This window comes from Phascolarctos cinereus, unplaced genomic scaffold (genome assembly GCF_003287225.1).
Source record: "Phascolarctos cinereus isolate Bilbo 61053 unplaced genomic scaffold, phaCin_HiC Scaffold_4;HRSCAF=312, whole genome shotgun sequence".
Taxonomy (NCBI): Eukaryota; Metazoa; Chordata; class Mammalia; order Diprotodontia; family Phascolarctidae; genus Phascolarctos; species Phascolarctos cinereus.
Genome location: NW_027555847.1, coordinates 702,473,845 through 702,487,273, shown reverse-complemented (window position 1 = coordinate 702,487,273; position 13,429 = coordinate 702,473,845). Strand labels below are relative to the sequence as shown.

At 36.9% G+C, this 13,429-nt stretch overlaps 1 pseudogene; it reads right to left on the bottom strand.

Moving 5' to 3' along the window:
- Positions 1 to 142: 142 nt before the first annotated feature.
- Positions 143 to 2,220, bottom strand: LOC110202071 (crooked neck-like protein 1 pseudogene; annotated as a pseudogene).
- Between the last annotated feature and the right edge of the window lie 11,209 nt (positions 2,221 to 13,429).

Sequence of the window (13,429 nt, the reverse complement as noted above, 5' to 3'; positions counted from 1 at the left end):
TAACTCAACAACATTTTAAAGGCTCACTGCTGACTAAAAATAAAAATGATAATAATGTACAAAAGTTTCCTAAATTACAATGATTGCAAAGTAGAAATTGATAAAAAAAAAAAACAACCACAATGCAACAACATGGCAAAAGTCAAGATTCGTTTACAGCCATGTCTTCCTCTGGGTGCTGTTCTGCAGCATCTTCTTCCTGCTGCTGTTTCTTCCAAAGTTTGGCCATGGCCAGCAATTTGAAGTTGGACTGGTTTGCTACATCTTCTGGAAAGATGTAATGGTAATACTCTTCCCAGCCAGCAACAGACTCATCTTCTGCCTGTATTTTTCTTCTCTTCTTCACTTTCTCTGGAATGAATTTGTCCACTCTGTCCTTTTGAGATTCTGTTCCAAATTCATCTTCAAAGTTTCACCAGGATTCTAATAACATGAGTCTTTCTTCCTTCTCTTCACTGTTTCTCATCATTTTGTTGGCTTCTTCATAAATTTGTCTACATGGAGTTAACCCTTCTTCACTTCCTGCAGACAGCTCAAATCGGGCAAAACTGATCCATACCTTAACATGTTGTGTTCTCTGCAGCAATCTCCGGTAGAGACTTCTGGTTTTTTCAAATTCTTCTTGCTCGGTTTCAAAATCAAGGTAGGATTTCCAAAGCAACTCTGGCATGTCTAAGCGTGGCTGGCTAATGGCTAACTCATAGATGGCCCGGGCTCTCTCGGTGTCTCCAAGAATTGTCTCTGACTCAGCAAATTTGATCCACGATGTGCAGTTTTCTGGTGCATATTCCAGGAGCTTTTCATAGAGTTTCCGGCACCGGTCAAATTCTCAAAGCTGCAGCTCCAATTCAATGTAGACTCGAAACAATTTGTTTTTGGGACACTTGCCAATAGAAGTTCCCAAAACTCTTCTGGCAAATGGTAGATTTTTCTGTCTTACTTCAAACTGGGCATACAGAAGCCACACTTTAGCAAATGTGAACTTTGTGTGAGGAATCAGTTTCAGACAAGCTTGATATACCTCTCTGGTTCTGTCTGGATCCTTTGCCTCCAACTCTTCATAAAGTGCATAGTTGATCCAAAGGTATATATACCGCTTCCAGTGTCTCTTCTCTTGGATCGGTGGCACGTTTGCGATGGCCCTTTCATACAGCTCTCGTACAACGTCTGGCTCCTCCGCATCCCTTTCCACCAATCGCAAATAATCAAACCAGGCATCAACCAGGCATCGTAACTGAGGGGATTGGCCTTCACCTCTTCTTCATACTGGAATCTCTGCTTGCTCACAGTGATATCTTCAATACCTCTCCTATCCCCAAATTTCTTTTCGAAGACTGTGTAATTTTTAAAAAGCTCTTTGGCAGCCTGCTTTGAAATTCGATCCAGGGCATATTTGTAGATCACTCGTGCCTGTTCAAATTCTTTCTGATTTTCTTCAAACTTTGCAAAGGCCACATAGAGACGTTCATCCATGTTCTCCTCTCCAAAGAAGTCCACAGCTCTTTCATATACTTTCCTTGCATGGGCAACACAGCCAAGTTTTTCTTCAAAGCGAGCATACTTGATCCAGTTCTTAACATCAGGGTGCACCAGGACGAATCTTTGGTAAATGCCACGTGCCCGATCCACCTCTTTGTATCGCAATTCAAAGTTGATGTAAGAGGGCCAGGCCTGCTCCTCAGGTTACCACTCCATCCAGCGTTCAAATACTTGCCAGCCTCCAGCAATATTTCCCAACATCTCCTCCATATAAGCGTATTTGTGCCAGAACTGGCTGACCCGGGGAAGAGTTGTGATGGCCCGATTCCAGATGTTTCGGGCATGGTTTATTTGTCGATTCTTCATTTCCATTTCGGCATATCTTAGCCAGAGAGTGATGTTTCGGTAGTCGACTTCTAAGGCACGCTGGTATATGGAACGGGCTCTTTGAATTTCTTTCAGCCTCTCTTCCCATTGGGCGTATTTGAGCCAGTTACTAATCACGGTTCTGTTCCTCCTTATATTGTCCTCAAAAGTCTTTCTTTTTCTCAGCGTATAATCATGTAATTCTGCTTCATCTGCGATCTTCTGTTGCGGAGGTGGAGGCAGAAGCTCAAGTTCTCTTTCTTTGGCTTCCCTTAAAAGCTGTTCTGCTGTGATCTGCACTTCAGCGGGGGCTTTGTTTTTCGCCTTCAACACTTTGGGGATCCGCGGCTTTCCGGCTGTGGTGGAGGCTGCCATGTTTGCGTGGATGGACCCTCGACCTCTTCAGAGCCGGCTCCAATGCCTGGGTGGTAACTTGTAAGCTCCCGGGCTGGCTGGATTCAATCGACAAACTACGGGCAAATGGTTTCTCCCTCCCGGTGACCAAGATGCCAAGGAGTCAGGGAGAGTCTGTCTCAGCCTACTTTATACCCAGGTCTGCCTCCCTGATTGCTGGGACCTCCCCTGAGAAGTGAACAGGAAGCCTGATTGGTGGGTATTTAAGGAGGAATGGTCTGAATTCACGCCTCCTCCTGGTGGGGGAGGGGTGTAAACTGGCGTTCAGGCAGCCCTAGCAATCTGGGCAAGAAAAACCGTTCATTTGGGATTTCTCTGACCAAGTTTCTCCTTTGTAAGCCCGGTCACCCCAAACTTTGATGAAGAGAGTGAGGATGCTTGGGTCACTGCTAATAGTGTCGACCAATCTAGCTTGGCTTTTGTTGACAGGGGACAATGGGATGTCATTCCTCAGATAGAATGGGCCAGGAAGGGTTTCTCTTTAAGCTAGCTGAAGAGATAGCCTTTGAATCCGGAACGGAATATTACAAATTAATATTGATAATGAAATGATAGTGGCAGCTAGGTGGCGCAGTAGATAGAGCTCTGGCCTTGGAGTCAGGAGCACCTGAGTTCAAATCTGGCCTCAGACACATGACACTTACTAGCTGTGTGACCCTGAGCAAGTCACTTAACCCCGATTGCCTCACTAAAAAAAATAAATAAAAGGCAAAAAAAAAAAAAGGATAATGAAATGATACAGCATTAAAACTAATTTTCTTCAATGAAACAGGGCAAACCTTACTGAATCAGTTCCACTAGCCAAAGCCAGGACGTTTCTGAATGATAACAGAGACGAAGGAAAGGCTGTTCTGTTACATTGCTGGAGAGAGGTGTGAACCCTATGAAAAGCATGCACATTTCAGTTGGTTTTAATGTGTTCTCCTTCCATGAAATCAGCTACAGAGTTACAGAATGTTATAGCTCATGTTTATGTCTATTTTTTTTCTTTTTTTCATTATCAACAACTCTATTAGATTAGTTTTTGGATGGAGAACAACCCACTGAGCCCTCTCTTCAGCCTGGGCCTGACCTCCGGGCTCTGCAGGCCACAGGTGGAGGTGCTTTCCTGGGGGCCAATAAAAGGGTAGTGTGGAATTCAGTTGCCTAGAAACGGGAACTGGGTCAATGGACCTTCTGCTTCTAAAGTGGGTGAAAAGGAATTAGTCCTCTCCTCCCCTCTTTCCCCAGCACCTACCCTCTTCCAGGTTTCAAAAGGAATAAAAGCCCATGACGGTAAATGAAATCACCACATTTCCCTGTGTCCACAGTGCAGACTGAGTAAGACATCATTATTATACCCTTTTATTTCTCCAAGTCAAACACCCAACAAAATATTAGATCCCATTTGGGCCATCCAGGCCTCTCCTTCCTGGCTTCCCACCTGTGAATCTCTAATTCATAAATTGCGTCATTCCTCCTAGGTGTGAATCTAACTCTTCAATTTGTCTCTCTGATTTGTAAACTTTCCCTTTCTAGCTAGGTGTGAATCTAGCTTTTCCACTCATGCATCTCTTAGTTCTCATGTTTAGGCATTATAGGACCTTAAACCATATCACCACCAGAACAGAAACAAACTTAAAGCCATGTCCAAATAGCAATTCTCAAACATTTTTTCAGATAAAACCATGAAGAAGGTGTTTTTTTAAAAAAACCATTGTTATAATCCTAGTGAAATGAAATACTTAACAAAAGAGTTAACTTTTAGACACTTCTTTAACACTGAGTCTACAACCTAACCGCATCTAAATTACAAGAGAAGTTTTTTTTTAACTACATAGTAATGCACTTAATTGTTCATTAACAGCATTATTCTTTACAAGGACCAATCATCTCAAGTACTTCCTAAGATCTACTATTTTCACCTACTCCACTGTCAAAAATTGAAAGTGACAATCCCTCCTTTTAGACTCTAACCTACCATACTTTTCCTAATAGAGGGACATCCTTAAGACCACATTCTGATTCAGTTTCAGGACATATTTAAATTAAATCCAGGTTTTATAACTGCTGGTGACAACATGTAAAATCTCAAAAATTTCTGACAGAGCTTCAAGATTGAAAACCGAATGCTATCACTTACCTCATTCTTAAAGACACTGTAGTGAGAGTTCTAGTTTCCAGTAATTTTCTTTTCTATTTTCCTTCAAACTACCCAAAAAATCTGACCAAATTCTTGTCCCCACCCTCTTACTCGGCAGCCTCATGTTCCTATCCCCTGATTTGAAGCTCAGGAACTTCCAGCCACCAAATGAAAAAGATACCTGAAATTTCCTATTTCATTCTTATTTCAGAAAACTTCCTCAAACCTTTCTCAACATGCTTACAATTTCTTCCTTAATCTCCCTCTGTGTGTATAAATTTAATATAATGTAAATTAACATAACTTTAAATAATTACATGAAGTGTTAATACAAAATAACACCTCAGAGCAAACTTTTAGAGGCAGAAATAATTTAAAGTCAGGGTAAAGTTCTCCACCTTGGAGGATATTAGCAAAAACCCTACTTCCCTGGGTAGTAGTTTCACCTGATTGAAATGCAAATACCTTGGCTAGAAGGCTATAGAATCAACATAAAACAGGCCCTGGGGACAGCTGTGTAGGCAGCAGCCTCAGCTTCTGAAATTTTTGCTTCAAGGACAACTTGGGGTTGGATGGCTGATCTAGGGAAGATTGCAGGGCCATCTAGCAGTGCTGTACTCTGGGCCAAGGTGAACTGACCTGACCAGGTCCCTGGCTGTAGGCAACGAAGAATGAGTTCATGTTGGATGAGTGTTGTCACAGAGAGTGGGGACCCTGCTGGCTGTGGTGACTCACTGAGTTCCTGATTTTGATTCCAGCATAGAGGAGTGAGCTGAAGTTCGCAGTTGCCAAGAGACTGTAGGGAACAGGAATATTGGCAGTGGGTGATGGCTTGTGGCTCAGGAGAGGAAAGGAATGCTTGAAGTCAGGCCCCCAGAGAGATCTCAGAAAACAATAGCACAAAAAACCTGAAGCCTGAGATTATTATGCCCTATACCTAAGGACTAGAGACCAACTTTAACACAAAGTCCAGAGATGAGAAATATGATGATGATGGTGGTGACAATGATGATAAAGCAAAAGAGAGAGAATCCACCCATAGGTAGTTACTATGGTGATGGAGAAGATCTGAGTTCAAACTCAGAAGAAAGAGTGAAGTTAAAATAGCTACTTCGATGCACTCTGGAAAGATGGTGGAGCAGATCAGAAATTTCCAGGCTTTCCAGATTTCCTCCACAAAAAAACAGAAATCGCCATGAAATGAAAGTAGAGAAGCAAAAATAAAGGAGCAAAGTAGTTGTCCTCTGAAGACAAATGGAGAGGACCTCAGAAAAGATGGGAACTCCTGGGGCTGAGGTTTGGCCTGAGTGAAGTGTAGACACCTCCAGGCCAACTCCTTTCTTAGTTCAACAAACAAATAACAATTAGCAGGCCCTGAGGCAGTTCTATAAAAAGGCAGACGAGGCCTTAGGATATTTCCCCTCAACTTTCACCTCACTCTTGGCTGTAAGAAATTTCACCTCAGGAGCTTTCACCTCACAAACTTTTGCCTCTTGAACTTTGATCTAAGAAGCAGCAGAAGGCTGAGTAGGGGAAGACTGAAGGACTCCCACTGTTTCTGGAAGCCAGGTTTAATGGTGCTGACCAGAAATGATACCAGGCAATGACTGTGGATGAGGAAGAACAATCATATGCCCAGCGAGTGCAGTTCCACAGGAAGCAAAAACATTTTTGGGACAGTGTGGCTGGGGGCCCTAACTGTGGCTAAGAGGAGGAGAAGAGTCCCCGAGGTTAAGCCCCTGGACATAATTCAGAAAATAACAGTAAGGAGGACTTGAGACCTAGGGCAACATTACCCACAATTTGGGATTCAAAATTGACTATAATAATAAGCTGCAATAAAAATAAAATAAATCAAAAATGAGCAAGCAAAGGAAAAAGAACTTGACCATAGATTACTATAAGATCTAAATTCATATTCAGAGGAAGATAGTAAGGTTAAAACAAGAAATCCACTCCTACCCCAAATTGAATCAGAATGTGATTTTTAAGGATGCTCCCTGATTAGGAGAAGTATGGTAGATTAGAGTCTAAAAGGAGGGATTGACACTTTCAATTTTTGACAGTGGATTAGGTGAAAAATAGTAGATCTTAGGAAGTGCTTGAAATGATTGGTTCTTGTAAAGAATAATACTGAATAGTTGAAATTATTGCTTTGACATTCTAGAACATACCATTTGGGAAAACAGATTCAGGTGTGAAAAACTAGGAATTCTAAAGAGATTTTAAAAAAATATATTTACAACAGTCTTTAACAATAGATCTATAACATAGGAGAATCAATATCTGTCTAATCACAGTTGTCACAAGCCCAAAAAGAGCTCTTGGAAGAGCTTAAAAAGGAATTGAAAAATCAAAAAAGAGAAAAGAAGAAAAAATGGGGGGGTGGAAAAGCAATCCAAAAAAAATTATGAAAAGAAAGTTAAATTTGAAAAAGAGGTACAAAAATTTTAAGGAAGAAAATAATTCCTTGAAAACTAGAATTGGGCAAGTGGAATTGAATGATGTTATAAGACATCAAGAAATAATAAAAACTAGGAAAAATAGAAGAGAATATGAAACATCTTCCTAGAAAAAACAACTGATCTGGAGAACAGATGGAGAGAGAATAAAAGAATTGTCAGACCACCTGGAAGTTATGATAAAATAAAAAAGAACCTTGATACAATATTATGAGAAATTATTAACGGAAATTTCCCTGAAGTTCTAGAACAAGAAGGTAAAGTAGTAATAGAAAAAAAAAATCTACTGTTCACCACGTGAAAGAGATCCCAGGAGGAAAACTTACAGGAATGTCATTGCCAAGTTTCAAAATTGCCAGGTTAAGGATAAAATATTTCAAGTAACAAGAAAAAAAAATATTTAAACTGCAGAAATATAGTCAGTATTTCACAAGACCTAGCAGCTTCTACACTAAAAGACCATAGGTCTCAAAATGTATTTTGAAGATCAAAAAAGCTGGGGTTGCATCCAAGAATAACCTACTAAGTAAAGTTAAGTATAATTCTGAATGATGAAAAAAAAAGGATATTTGACAAACTAAAAGACTTTCAAATACTTACGACAAAAAGATCAGAATTCGATGGAAAATTCAATATAAAAGATCCAGAAAAAATATGAGGAAAACATTAAAGACTAGTTATAAGGCACTTATTAAGGTCAAACTGTTATACTTCTTATACACAAAAATGTTATCAGCATTCTTAAAACTGTCATCATTACTAAGGTAATATGAAAGAAAGATTGGGGCTGAGTTGTGTATGATGGAGTGATTCTAAAAAACAAAATTGGGTAGGAAAGGGTTAAAAAAAAGTAGCAATTATCTCATACAGACAGGGTGTGAAATGAAGAACTAATGCAGAGGAAACAGGTGGGTGGAGGGCTGGTCATGTTAGACCCTTACTCTTATCAGATCTGGATTGAAGAAGAAACAATGTTTATATCTGGAAGGCTGTAGAAGTCTTCTGAACTTGTAGAGAGGTGAAAGGACCTGGGGAAAGGGGGGAGAAGAGACTATATTAAGATATAAGGGTGGGGGGGGGAGAAGATAAGGCAGGGAGTTTTGGAGGGCTGGGTAAAATAACGGATAGGAGAAAATAAGGAATAGGAGGATAAGGGGAGAAGATAACATAATAGGAATATAGTAAAAAGAGAGGCTGAAAAGGAAAAGAGCAAAAATAAGATGAAGGAAATTGACAAACGGTAATTATAACTTTGAATGTGAATGGGATGAACTCACCCACAAAACGGAAATAGATACCAGAATGGATTAAAAATCAAAATCCAACAATATGTTGTTTACAAGAAACACATTTGAGAGTGAGTTACACACAGTTAAATGGAGGGTTGGAATAGAATTTATTATACTTCAACTGATGCAAAAAAACCACTTAGGGATAGTAATTATGATTAAAGACAAAGTTAAGGCTAAAATAGATTTAATTAAAAGTAATAAAGAGGGAGACTACATTTTTATAAAAGGTACCATAGACAATGAAGCAATATGAATACTGAACCAAATACTATAGCATCTAAATGTTTAAAAGAGATATTAAATGAATTGAAGGTGGAGATAGATAGTAGTTCTATAGTAGTAGGGGACTTTAATGTTCTTCTCTCAGAACTAGATTAATCTAAGCAAAAAAATAAATAAGAAAGAAGTGAAGGAAGTGAATAGAATTTTAGATAAGCTGGATATGATAGCTATCTGGAGAGAACTGAATGGAAATAGAAAGGAATACACATTTTTCTTAGAGGTACATGGTAAAGACAGACCACATATTAGGACACAAAACTTTTATAGTTAAAAGCAGAAATGTTAAAAGCAACCTTTTCAGATTATAATGCAGTAAAAATTATATTTAATAAGGGACCATGGAAACATAAATTAAAGACTAATTGGAGACTAAACAATCTAATCTTAAAGAATGAGTGGGTTTGAGGCAGTTAGATGGCATAGTGGATAGAGCACCAGTCCTGGAGTCAGATGGACCTCAGGCCTCAGACACTTGACACTTACTGGCTGTATGACCCCAAGCAAGTCGCTTAATCCTGATTGCCTCATCAAAAAAAAAAAAACAGAAAGAAGGAAGGAAGGAAGGAAGGAAGGAAGGAAGAAAGAAAGAAAGAAAGAAAGAAAGAAAGAAAGAAAGAAAGAAAGAGAGAAAGAGAGAAAGAGAGAAAGAAAGAAAGAGAGAAGGAAGGAAGGGAAAAGAAAAAAGAATAAGTGGTTTAAAGAACAAAGCACAGAAACAATCAATAATTTAATTAAAGAGAATGACATTAATGAGACGACATATCAAAAACCTAAGGGATGCAATAAAAGCAGTGATCAGAAGAAAATTTATATCTCTAAATGTTTACATCAATAAAACAGAGAAAGATCAAACCAATGAATTGGGTATGCAATAAGAAGGGGAAAAAAAACTAGAAAAAGAACTAATTAAAAATCCCCAATTAAATGTCAGATTGGAAATCCTAAAAAAATTAAAGGTGAAATCAATAAAATTGAATGTGAGAGCACCATTGAATTAATAAATAAAACTAGAAGTTTGTTTTATGGAAAAAAAAAGATAAACCATTGTTTAATATGATCCGAGAGAGAGAAGAAAAACAAATTACTAGTATGAAAAATGAAATGGGTGACTATATCAGTAATGAAGATGAAATCAAAGCAATTATTAGTAGTTATTTTGCCCAACTATATGCCAATAAATTTAACAATTTGAGTGAAATGGAAGAATATTTGCAAAAATCTAAACTGTTTAGATTAACAGGAAAAGGGGAAAAAATAAACCTATTTAAGAAAAAGTTGAACAGGCCATAAATGAGCTTCCTAAGAAAAAAGCATCAAGACTAGATGGATTTACAAGTGGATTCTACTAAACATTTAAAGATTAACTAATTCCAATATTAAATAAATTATTTTGAATACTAGGCAAAGAAAGAATCCTATTGTTTTATGAAACAAATATGGTGCTGATACCTAAAGCAGGAAGACAAAAAACAGAGAAAGAAAATTATAGATGAATTTCATTATTGTATGCAGATTCAACAATTTTAAATAAAATACTAGCCAGGAGACTGCAACGGTATATTGCAGATTATACATGGTGACCAAGTTGGGTTTATACCAGGAATAAAGGGATGGTTTAACATGAGGAAAACTATTAACATAATTTATTATATCAATAATAAAAATAACAAAAATCATATGATTTTATCAATAGGTTCAGAAAAAGCTTTTGACAAAATGCAGCACTCATTCATATTAAAAAGCATAAATATAAGTGAATTTTTCCTTAAAATGATAAGAAGCATCTGTCTAAATCCATCAGCAAGCATTATTTGCAATGGGAATAAGCAACACACCATCCCAATAAGATCAGGAGTAAAACTAGAGTGCCCATTATCCCCAATATTATTCAATGTTGTATTAGAAATGTTAGCAATAGCAATAAGAGAAGAAAAAGAAATTGAAGGAATCAGAATGGGCCATGAGGTAATAAAACTATCTCTATTTGCAGATGACATGATGATATACTTGGAAAATCATATAGATTCAACTAAAAAGTTAGTTGAAACAATAATTTTAGCAGAGTAGTAGGGTGTGAAATAAATCCATATAAGTCATGAGCATTTCTATATATCACCAACAAAACCTTGAAAGAAGAGATAGTAAGAGACATTCTATTTAAAATAAATGTACACTGTATAAACTACCTGTGAATATATCTGCCAAGACAAATGCAGGAACTAAATAAACAATTATAAAACGCTTTTTATACAAAGTCAGATTTAATTAATTGAAGAAAGAGCAATTGTTCATGGGTGGGCAGAGCTAATACAATAAAAAAAATGATAATTCTACCTAAACTCATCTACTTATTCAATGTCATCCCAATTAAACTACCAAAAAACTATTTTATTGAGATAGAAAAAATAATAATAAAATTCATTTAGAAGAACAAAAGGTCAAGAATATCAAAGGAATTAATATAAAAAAACATGTAAAGGAAAGAAGTTTAGTGGTACCAGACCTTAAACTATATCATAAGGCAGTAACTATCAAAACTATCTGCTATTGGCTAACGAATAGAAAAGTGGATCAGTGGAACAGAGCAGACATACCCTACATGGTACAAATGATTATAGTAACCTTGTGTTTGATAAATATAAAGATTTAAGCTTTGGGGATAAGAATCCACTATATGGTAAAAAAAAAAATAACAGTCTGACAGAAATTGAGTATAGATCGATATATGCTGCCACTTACCAAGACATGGTCAAAATATATACATGACCTAGATATAAAAGGAGATATTATAACAAAACTATTACCTATAAGACTTATAAATAGTAGACAAATTTATGAATAAAGAAACAGAGAGCATTGTGACATGTAACATGGATGATTTTGGTTACATTACACTAAAACTTGTGTACAAATAAAATCAATATGGTCAAGATTAGAAGGAAAGCAGAAAATTGGGGGGGATTATAGACATTTTCTTGGATAAAGGTCTCATATATCAAATACATACAAAACTTCCTCAAATTTATAAGACTATGAGTAATTCCCAAATTGATAAGTGGTCAAAGGATATGAACAGGCTGTTTTTCTACAAAAAATTCAAAACTACATATAGTCATATGAAAAATGCTCTAAATCATTATTGATTAGAAAAATGTAAATTAAAACAACTTTGAGACAGCTTCCATTGACTAAAATGATAGAAGGGGAAAATGACAAATGTTGGAGGGCATGTGGAAAAATTGGGTAACTAATACACTGTTAGTAGAACTGTGAATGGATCCAACTGTTTTATAGAGCAATCTACCCAAAGAGTTATAAAACTGTGTTTACTCTTTGATTCAGGAATACCACTATTAGTTTTGTTTCCGAAGATGACCAAGGAAAAAGGAAAAGAACCTATATATTCTAAAATATTTATAGCAACTCTGTTGCGGCAATGAATTGTAAACTGAAAGGATGCCTGTCAGTTGGGGAATGACTAAACCAGTTATGGTATATGATTGTGGTGGAATATCACTGCACTGTAAGAAGTGATGAGGTGGTTGATTTTAGAAAAACATGGAAACACGTATGAAATAATGAAAAGTGAAGCACTTCTAAAATATATAGAGAACTGAGTCAATTTAGTAAGAATACAAGTCATTCCCCTAATTGATAAATGGTCGAAGGATGTGAACAGGCAGTTTTCAGAGGAAGAAAGTAAAGCCATCTGTAGTCATATGAAAAAATGTTCTAAAGCACTATTGATTAGAGAAATGCAAATCAAAATGACTCTGAGGTACCACATCACACCTATCAGATTGGCCAACATGACAAAACAGGACAATGATAAATGTTGGAGAAGATGTGGGAAAATTGGAACATTAATGCATTGTTGGTGGAGTTGTGAAATAATCCAACCATTTTGGAGAGCAATTTGGAACTATGTCTAAAGGGCTATAAAATTGGGCATACCCTTTGACCCAGCAATACCACTTCTAGGTCTGTATCCCAAAGAGAGCATAAAAATGGGAAAAGGAGCCACATGTACAAAAATATTTATAGCAGCTCTTTTTGTGGTAGCAAAGAGCTGGAAATTGAGGGGATGGCCATCAATTGGGGAATGACTGAACAAATTGTGCTATGTGAACGTAACGGAATACTATTGTGCTATAAGAAATGATGAGCAGGTAGATGTAAAAAAAAACCTGGAAACACTTACATGAACTGATGCAGAATGAAATGAGCAGAACCAGGAGAACATTGTACACAGTAGCAGCAACATTGTGCAATGACTGACTTTGACAGACTTGGCTCTTCACAGCAGTGCAAGAAGCTAAGACAACTCCAAAGGACTCATGATGGAAATTGCTATCCACATCCAGAGAAAGAACTATGGAGTCTGAATACAGATGAAAGCATGCTATTTGCTCTCCTTTGCCTTTGTTGTTTTGTTTAATTGCTTCATTCTCATGGTTCCTCCCATTAGTTCCAATTGTTCTTTACATCATGACTGATGGGAAAATATGCTTAACATGAATGTATATGTACAGCCTATATCAGATTGCATGCCATTTTGGCAAGGGGAGAGGGGTGGGAAGGGGAGAAAACTTAAAACTCAAAATCTTTGGGTTTAAAAAAATTAATTTAGCAAATGTCACACTAGAAGAAAATTTAGAAACATTGTAATAATATTTACAATATCATGAATTAAAATGCATGAACAAATTTTTTTTTTTCAGAAATGCTTTTATTTGGGTAAATAACTGACTGAAGGAGTCTCATTTGTAACCAAGATGGACTTTCATAGTGTGATGTTACATTCACATTTTTAAAATATATCTGTATATACACAAGTTTGTAAATAGATGTTAACATACATTACTTTCCAAGGTCTCATTTCTATTCCCTTGTCTCCCTCCACCAAAAATCAAACAAAAAAATAGCATTCAGCAAGGCCAACCTGTCCAAAATAATTTTAAAATTAAAAGATTGAAAATAACAGTTAAAACAAGCAAGTCTGACAACAGCAT